Genomic DNA, 9,924 nt, shown 5'->3' with positions numbered 1-9,924 from the left:
GGTGCAATGGCAAGGCGCTGTGGTCTGAGTACAGTCTGATTATTTTGACCTCGTGTTTGAAGGTCTGTCTGAAGCATTGGAAGAGGTTGTCTCTACGACTGGAACAAGGTAATCAGTGTTTGGCTCATTAGAAATAAATTCCCGTTAATTAACGCAAGCCGCAATCGATAGAGGACGAGGCTGAGGAGAGGAGAGGAGGGGAGAGGGGAGAGAGGGGAGAGGAGAGGAGATTAGAAAACAGCAGTTTTTATTTACGATGTGGCTCACAAAAGAAGGAAGGAGAAAGCATCAAATGGAGCAGGGAGCAGAGGAAATGAGGGAACGCTATGAAAAAGGAGGACAAGTCAGGAGCTAAAGAAGATATACAACCTCACTAATAATATGGACGGTATGGATTTCCATTTTAACCTTGAGAGGAATAAAAAAATCCTATACACACACACACAGAGTCACTGTGACAAAGACACACACACTCTTGACTCAAATATAAGCCTCTGGTAAGATGCTACATCCTGCACGAAATCCTTAAAACCCTCCAATCATCTAAGGAGTGAAATACAGCATGCAATGCCACATTATACTACAAATTCTTCTATGAATTTCAATATTCTGATACTGACTGTAATTCCTTATATAAGACAATAAGAGATGAGGAAAGAGATCCAGGCAAAAAAAAGGAAGCCAAAGTAAGACAGAACATTTTGTAACAAGTATAATCTCCGAAGTGGACTGGTGAGCAGGCGGGGATCAATTTCAGCAGCAGCCATGCAGGGTGGTTTGGCCATGGCCTTCATAGTGGCTCCATTAGCCCAGACTGGAGTAGTGGGGGGACAATTTTACCCAATTTGTCTGGCCTCTAATGCATTCATCTCTGGCTACAGCAGACAAGCTCGGGATGTTTAATTTCAAAATGCTCTCCGTCTCAGATTACCCATTACACAGTGACAAAGTGGAATCAATCCTGTAACCACAAGACATTCAAGGAAATCAAGTGAAAAGTCAAATCAGATCACCTTAAGTTACTTTTGGAATACTTATCCACTGAAATCAACAGGCAGAGAAAAAGCTACTTACAGACAGGAACTTGAAAAAGGTCATTATTTTAAAATGAATGTCTCCCCTTTAACCAATGAACAGACATCTACTAAGTGTAATATTTCGGCATGATATCTTTACACATCTGATGTATTTTTGTCTTGCTAATGTATAGAAATGTCTGTATTTACTGACTTTTAAAATTAATATCTAATGATGCATGATTTCATTTGTTACTGGCTTTGCCTTTTTGTACGATGGATTGCCATGACATTTTGCACAAACATTGATGTTCCCATGGCCAACACATTAAGTTTGCTATAGGCCTACATCAGCTTGTTAGCATTCTCATTGTGAACATGTTAGCATTCCCACGGTAGCATTTCGCTCAATGCACTGCTGTGAGTATTTACAGTTTCACAGAGGAAATACAGACACAAAGTCAAGGTGCAATGCTGCGTATAGTAGTTAAAACAAGTTGAGTACAGTGAAAGTATCTGTTACCACTGCTTCTAAATCATCTTTAAAAGAACCTCAACAGACATGATACAGAGTTGTGGTGCAACCGGAATGAGATGCAGCCGCATTCAGGGTCAGACTGTCTGAGAAAATATCGGATTTTTCCTGAAACCAATTACATCACTTTTCATAGAACCGAGACTCTGATTAAAATTGCCTTTTCTAATACCATAGCCTGACTGTTCGCAGACCTTTATATGTGATGTTACATCTCGCAGTGAACTTTGGAGAGACAATCTAAGCCCTTGATAAAATGGCACTGAAAATGACCCGAGTCATTTTAACATTTAGCCTGTTTCTTCTGCCAAAACTGAAATTGTCTCCTTTATTTAAAGAAAGCCTTTCATGACCCTGAGGCCCGGCCAAACCTTCGGTAATGTCTTTTCAAATGCCACAAGCACTTGGAAGAAAAAGAGAAACCTATTTTGTGCTCCAAATTACAACGACTCCCATCAAAAATGCCCATTACTGTCTCTGGTGTGAGAAAAGGCTGCATTACATCCTGTCAGAATATACACTAATGTCAAAGCAGAACTACTCGTTTCCATTCTCGTTTCAAAAGAGCCAAGAGTTTTCTGCTGGACACACGACGACGCAGACACTAATTGTCCATTATGTAGGTGGGAGCGTCGGATCCCACCTCGTTCCTGTAATGATAATGGCTTCTCGCAGTTAGCTGTTAATTACTGCTGCTGCCCGCATGTGTCTGAATGTGTGTGTGCGTGTGTGTTCGTTCATTATGCTGAGCACGCTCAATGAGTGTGTGCAGCCATGGGTGAAACCACCCCTCTGCTGCAGAGAGACAAAGAGAGAGAGAAGAGACCAAAGTTAGAGTAGAGACTTCTGAACAACAGGTGTGGTTAGTCCCTGCAGTCACCCTGACCTTATGATTGCACACACACACACACATACAATTATGCACACACACATACGCAGTGTGCGTCTGGGGCTCGGTGTGGCGTAGTGATGTCAGAGCAGTTGATTTCAGTAGTTATTTATTTGACACCACCATCTGGCTTAGCTGCAGGGAACTGCGCTCTTTCACACACACACATACACAACACACACACACACACACACGCACACCATTGTGACTATTAATGTTGGAAGAAAACAAAATAACTCACTCATACACAATTTCTGACACTAACAGCACACAGATTGAGAATATGCACTCAAACGCAGATGCGGTTTCTATAGAAACACAGAAGAAACATTGATAGTAACTACAATATCTGACAACAACAACTAATACACACACATATTCCTGCGCATGAATAATTTATTGATGTTCACATACATTTTCTAATATCCAGCCTGAAATCAATTAAAATGCAGATGCCCTTCTCACACACAGCCCCCCTCTGTGTTGCCTTGCCTTTGCCCTACAGTAAAATATATGAGTCTCTCAAGATCTCGACGGAGCCCTGTATTCAATTACTAGCACTCAAATATTAAATGCAGGCATTTGAGAGAGTGTAAACATCCCAATATGGTACTGTGGTAACTGTGAAGGTCCTGCTGTTGTTGTGTCTCTGCACTGCACTTCCCAAAATCACTTGTAAATTAATGAACCAGCGTGCGGGGGACTGTGATACCCTTTCCATCGATCTTCTACAAAGTTTTCTGTAGGTGGCGCACTTTTCCTCCAGCATTGTGGGCTAGAAATCCTCATGCTGGAAGGAGCCGCTATACACGGCTCCTTCCAATCGAAGAACTGTTGCAGAACACATCACTTCCTGTACATTAAAGGATTTTTCCCTAGAGAAACCACGTGTGTCCCAGTCGTATACTACTTTACATTGAAGACATAATTAAGTCATTAAAAAGAAAGCTATCAATGTACACTTTCGTCCCACAATCAAACGCATCAAAGAAATGGGAGCTACTCGCAGCTGTAAAAGAAACTAAAAGAAACTGTGAATGGTGGTGAGACAGCTCAAAGGCGATCTTGGAAAACAAAAAAGTATTAAATCTTTGACAAACATTTCTGTGTGCTCTGTCCCATCAGAGAGCTGGCATTCTACTGTTTGTGCGAGGATTATAGTATGCTTGAACCAACTACTATACCTCTCTGCCAAACAACATATCAAGCCCACTTAACCGGCTATAATGCTGTTACAGCACGTCAAAAACTGTCACGAAAAACCTCACCAATCTCAGTGATTGGTTGGATTACTGCTCCGTATAAAGCTTTCACATTCAATGCCTGCAGAGTTCTAATAAATGCATTTTGATGCTGGATTTTTCCAGGCAACCCTTCAATTATTTGAAATGTTAAAAATCTTGACTGCAACTGCAAGTGTTTGCACACTTAAAAATAGCCATGGTTATCCTCAACAACGCCACAAAGAAAAACATGTACAGCATATTTAAACCTTATAAAAAGAGGCAGATGAATTGAAGAAGTACAATATAAGTACTGATTAGGAGGTGGCACTCACAGTTTGATTGATGTCCATCAGTCCTAGCCTTGTATCATTTCCTCTCTGTACAAAATGATGAACTACATAGCCACAGCACATACTGTATACAATTAGTATGTCGTGAATTGGGACACAACTGAAGCAGCAAATCTGAAAACCTTTAAAACTGGATAATGGCTCACTGTTTGTACTATATCAGTCAGCATAAGGCAACAAAATGGACATCTACATAAAAATGTCACACATTATTACTTTAACCTTCATCTAGCGAAGGGCTGATTAAGCACAGTTGCCTTTTTTTCCATCGAGCTTCACACTCACAGTTCTGCACTGTCGGCCTCAGTTAGGACTTTAGTGTCCTCTTCAAGGGCAGTGTGATGGTGGCTGCTGAAAGAGGGCAGGGTGCGTATGAGCGTGTCCGTCTCTCTCCCGGTTCAAACACTTCACCCTCTCCCGGGATTCAAACTTTGCGGTCACAGCCTCACCTTATTTACCGTTAGGCCACGGTCGTCTCTGCTGGAATGACTTTTGTGCAACCCGTATTGCCAGGCTGCGGCTAAATGTTGCGTTAAATGTAATATACAAGGTATTTGAAATTCACCTCCATTAAATTCTAATATTACACTCAAAAGTGGTGTAAAGGAATGGCACTTGTACATTTACATGCATGACTGTGCACACTGGAGACGAAAGCATTTACTGGACGGTCAGACATGAAGCAATATACAGTAGTGTGAGAATATGCCAGGTTACTAGAGGTTGCTTAAGCTTCCTCCACTTCATTCAGCCACGAATGTGTAGTAGAGGAGCACTTACACACACATAAAGTGTCCATGTACTCTAAAGGTAGTTAAACTATGCAAACTATCCTCTTTGTGGGCCACTACTCCAGAGTTAAAGATCTCTGTTGATGTATATCTTTCTTAAGTGTCACATTAGATAAGACAGCCGACTTTCACATGGCACTGAGGAGCAGAGCAAGGTCAAAGCATACCAGCCACTCACAGAGACATGATATCTTATCATAAAGGTATACCAATACTCTGAATCTTAAATTGTGTTTGATACAAGCTGTTTGAATCAGCACAGCTGTATTAAATACTAATTGGTCCAGATGAGTGAATTTTCATGCCACTACTTCATAGCCTGAACTGAACTGAATTATGTAAGGCTAACTTTTTTGTAATTTTGTCTCAGTTTTTTGGGTTAAGCACTTATTGCTGTGGTGTTTAAGCCCTGCACTTTCTACAGATTACCCAGCAGTCAAAGCGCATCTGGCAATCACTGCTCAGCTAAATGCTAATAACATGCTCACAATGAAAATGCTAACATGGTGCTGTTAAGCAGGGATAATGTCTTCCATGTTCACCATCCTAATTTAGCATTCGCTAATTAGCACTAAACACAAAGCTGAGGCTAATGGGAATGTCTTCAGTTTTCCAGGCATTTGGTCACAAACCAAAGTTTTGGACAAATTATAATTTTAGACTTGATGATGGAGCTGAACACAAACCTAGGGGTCCACCAAAGTTATTACAACTCATCCTGAGGAAAACACGAATGTTGTGCCAAATAAAATGGCAAATTATCCAATTGTTGTTGAGATGTTTCAGTCTGGACTGAACGACCAACCAACAGACCGATTTTTAACTCACATTTTGTACATTGCGTAGGTTTTGTACTTATTTTAACCCAAACCACAATCTTTACCTAAAGCTAACCAAACTGCGACCGTTCAAAGTCCTAAAATGTGAAATGTTGCACATTTATTATTATTATCACTAACTTGACCGAATGTTGCTGCTAACTTGACCACAGGGTCCTGTAAAAAAAAAAAGAAGCAAAACTGGCGCTATAGAGTACATACAGCATCCTAGTTTGAAGCGTAAGGCCACTGATCAAGCTGCCGTTATTGTTGGGAAATAGCCCCATAATGTCTCTCTACATTTACACTCACATTTTCCTGTTTCCACTGTTTCATCTACAGTGCTGATCATCAAGGATGACCCTTCTCTCTCATTTTGTCTCGATGTGATCTCTCTTATTCAGCATCACACTACTCTTCCTGATGCCCCCTTTCCCCTTTCTCAGTCACTTTGCCATTTTTATCTCTCTTCACTTTCTCCACCTCATTACATTGCACTTCTCTCCTCTTCATAACTTTGTCTGTCATTTTGATATACATCTTTATTCTACACCACCTCATCTCTATAGTCCTTGTTTATTCTCTCCATCTTTCTCCATTTGTTTCTCTGCCCAAGCCTTACTTAATCCATTTCAACTTCACACAGGATTTTCCCAAAAAATGACCCTGGTTAGAATCAGTGTTATTCTTCATTAAAGAGCTGGACTGTCTCCATTCTTTATCTCCAACATAATGGCTACCATCTATTCGTATCATCTTACAAAGTCATTATAATGTACTAATTAGGTTTAATCTTGTTCTACACTCCATTTCCATAGCAATCATCCATCCATTCTCTACCTCCCGCAGCTGCCTTGTACTCCACTTTGCATCAGCCTCTCATCTCTGTTCATCTACACTGCTCCTTTACCCTCTTTTACCTGCCACTCCACCTCTTCACCTCTATCTATCATCCAAATTTCCTTCTCTACGCTCTCACTCTTTCAGTAACATCGGTCTGCAGTCAGTCTACTTAATGTTGCAAAGTTTTCCTCACTTCATCACTCCATTCCTTTATTTTCCTCCATCTTTGTCTGTTTTTTTCAACATTCATCCTCCCATCCCTCACCCACTTCCACATGCCATGTATTTCATATTTTCTGTGACAGTAAGCCTTGCGAAGCCTCCATCGTTCAATTTCTCTGTCATTTTCAACTGCTCACTTGTCTTTCTATTTTTTCCTCCCTCACATATCACATCTTCTCTCCCCTTTCCCCATTTCCCCCCTTTGTGGCTCCATTGATTTGTACATCAACCAATGCAATAAAACAGCACCATCTGCACACATCAGCATCTTTGGAACATATGGCCACAAATTAGACAGTGGGTAAGTCGAGATCAGCAAAACTAATTATGTCAACACTGGAAATAGTCGCATGTTAAATGGTTTAGAACCAAGAAAGTAATTTGTAATTAAATATATCACATATACAACATTTTATAGGATGTTTTCATCCAAGAAAGAAAGAAAGAAAGAAAGAAAAAGAGAGAGCCAACAAACCAAAGAGCCAAAGATAGAACCCAAAGAATGAACCTAGGTACCAAAACAGGGATCCAAAGTACTAACGAACCTCAGAACAAAACAAAAAACTAAGAAAGACCAGAAAACAAACCCAAGAACCAAATAAAGAATCAAAGAAAGAATCAAAGAATCAAAAAGAATCAACCGAAAAACTAACCACTGGGAAAAACAAACCAAGGAAAGAACCAATTAATTAAAACAAGAAAGAAAACACAGCTTCATCCATATTGCCCGCGGTTAGCAACTAACAAAAAAGACTTTTAATTATTTTGCTCCAAACATTTTAGAAGGACTTTATTTGAATCCAAATCACTTCCCGCTCCCCCAGGGAATGCATTTCAATTACCTCCTCATGTATTCATTATTGATCCAGTGGTGACCCATTGCAAGGATTCAGATAATGATCAGAGCCATAATCCATATGCACAAAGCATCAGTCTGCTTGTAATAACGCCACCGCACACATTCAACAGCCATTAGAAAGCAGTTAAAGGGTTATTTAATTAAATAAACGTGTTTGAATGACCTTTGACCTGCGGACCATGAGCTGACCAGCTGGACAGACTACTAACTGTTTTTCTATTTGTGTCTCTGCATCTTTGTCCCTTTGACTCTTTTGTATAATTCAGTTCATGACATTGGTTTAAATTATGGATGAACAATATCAAAATAGCACAAATTCAACTTGGAAATTAAACATTTATGTCATTTCCCCCCCTCTCCTTTTTTTCTGCCTCTCTCTCTCATGCACACACACAAACTAATGAACAGCATGTGTGGATCTATAGAGAAGCAGCAGAGTGAGACGGACCGAGGGAATTCCAAAGGTCAAACAGAAACATCTGAGCTTACTGGCAAATACAGACGCACACCAGCTCACACATACACACCATACAGCTTCCACAGGCACTGTACTGTTTGTCAACATGGACACACATTGTCTATGCAAAAAAACATTTTATTCAATGGCTGAAATTTGAAATGCAAGACAAACACACGCGAGTGCACACACACACAAGCACTCTCACACATCTGAGTGAGTTGCAGTCTTGTCTAAATGCCACCGTATTGAGTCGAGGGTGACTGAGTGACTCACTGTTGCAGGTGACTGCCTATTTGGCTGTCTGCATTGCCAACAGACACACAAACATAGACAGTCAATAATCTGGATGTACACACACACACACTGAATGGTTTGGCACCAAATGTTTTAAAAGGTGTGCAAGTCGGCTGAAGGGATGACTCTTACCTCCAGACACTGGTCACAACTGGGAGCTTGACTTTGCAATGACCTGGCAGTCCGACCTGCTCTGTGTGCTCTCTGGAGGAGGATATCTTACTTTTTATTTGACATGGACGATCTGAAAACTCTACACTTGCTACATGTGGAAATGGTCATGTGGGCTCAAGGTTGCTCGAGGTCATGGTGGAGGTATTTTGAGATTAGATATTGCAGCTTAATGGCGTGCCCGCTTTCCCTCAACATACTGTTTACAGCTGTTCGACATTTGGGTAAATACGGTTATTCTCTTTCTTGCCTGGACTTATATATGAGATATGAGAGTGGTATCGGTCTTCTCATCTGAGTATTTAGCTGGAGCAGGAAACCAGTTAGCTTAGCTTAGCATAAAAACTGGAGGAAGAGGGGAGCAGTTTGCCGGAGACTCTAGAAAGTCACAGCACCTGTTTGGTGATCCACAAGAAATAGCTACAGCACTTAATGCTCCACCAAACCAACCGTTTGATCAAACAAATAAGGTACAACTTGTTAATCAGTTAGCTTGAGAGATGTTGGCAGATTTATTTTCTAACTTTAGATAGATAGATCATCACAGGCTTGCTGTTATCCCCTGCTACAAGGCTAAGCTAGGCTAAACGGCTCCTGGCTCTAGCTACATAATTAGTGTGCAGACATGAGAGTGATATTGATCTTATCATCAAACTCTTGGCAAGAAAGCACAGTGTATTTTTCAAAATGTCAAACTATGGCCTGATACACACACAAACACACACAATGCAACTAAAAACTGGTACCATTCAGCACCTCCTCCTCTCATTTGGTCTCTTGTGCCCGCAGGAGCACTCAATATCAGCAGCCAAGCGGCTCAGCAGATGACAGGTCTGACTGCAAGTCATCTAGTGTTGATGTCTTTGCTTCAACAAGACCAGGAGGCTTACAGTAGGCGCCTGACAGCAGCCCACTCAAAATGTAATCACACAGACTTGGGTGTTTTCTGCTAAATCACTTGTGTTTGTTAAAATTGAACTAATCTGATCTAACCTGAAATGTGTTTTCAACTGTTTAAATTTTACCTTTGAGAGATATTTCTATGTAGTTGCCTCCTTGTTTCTCTGAAGAATTTATAAGATGTCAGCCCCCTTACAAGTAGTGTTTCTTGCATGCGTTGCTCTGTCAGATGTCATTTAAGGAGACCGGGTGCCAGTGATCTTGCCTGGGGCACCAAATAGGCCAGCTCTGTCACAGTTAGCAGCTGAAGAGAGAGAAGAAGAAGAAAATACCTCAACAAACAACACAAAGGCTCCAGGAACTGCAAGACGTATTACCAAAAGGTGTTTAATGTATTCCTTAAAAATTTATGTTACACGTAAAAACAAATCAGACAAAATGATGAGCCCAGGTGTCAGTCCACCGGGTTATATTTTGTTTCCAAAGGTCACGTCTAAAAGCTTATTCAAGCTTGTGGGTCGGAGCAGCTGAAACACCTGATTGATATTCC

Source organism: Morone saxatilis, unplaced genomic scaffold (genome assembly GCF_004916995.1).
Source record: "Morone saxatilis isolate NCDOM2014 unplaced genomic scaffold, NCSU_SB_2.0 Contig4, whole genome shotgun sequence".
Classification (NCBI taxonomy): domain Eukaryota; kingdom Metazoa; phylum Chordata; class Actinopteri; family Moronidae; genus Morone; species Morone saxatilis.
This window is presented reverse-complemented; position numbering follows the sequence as displayed.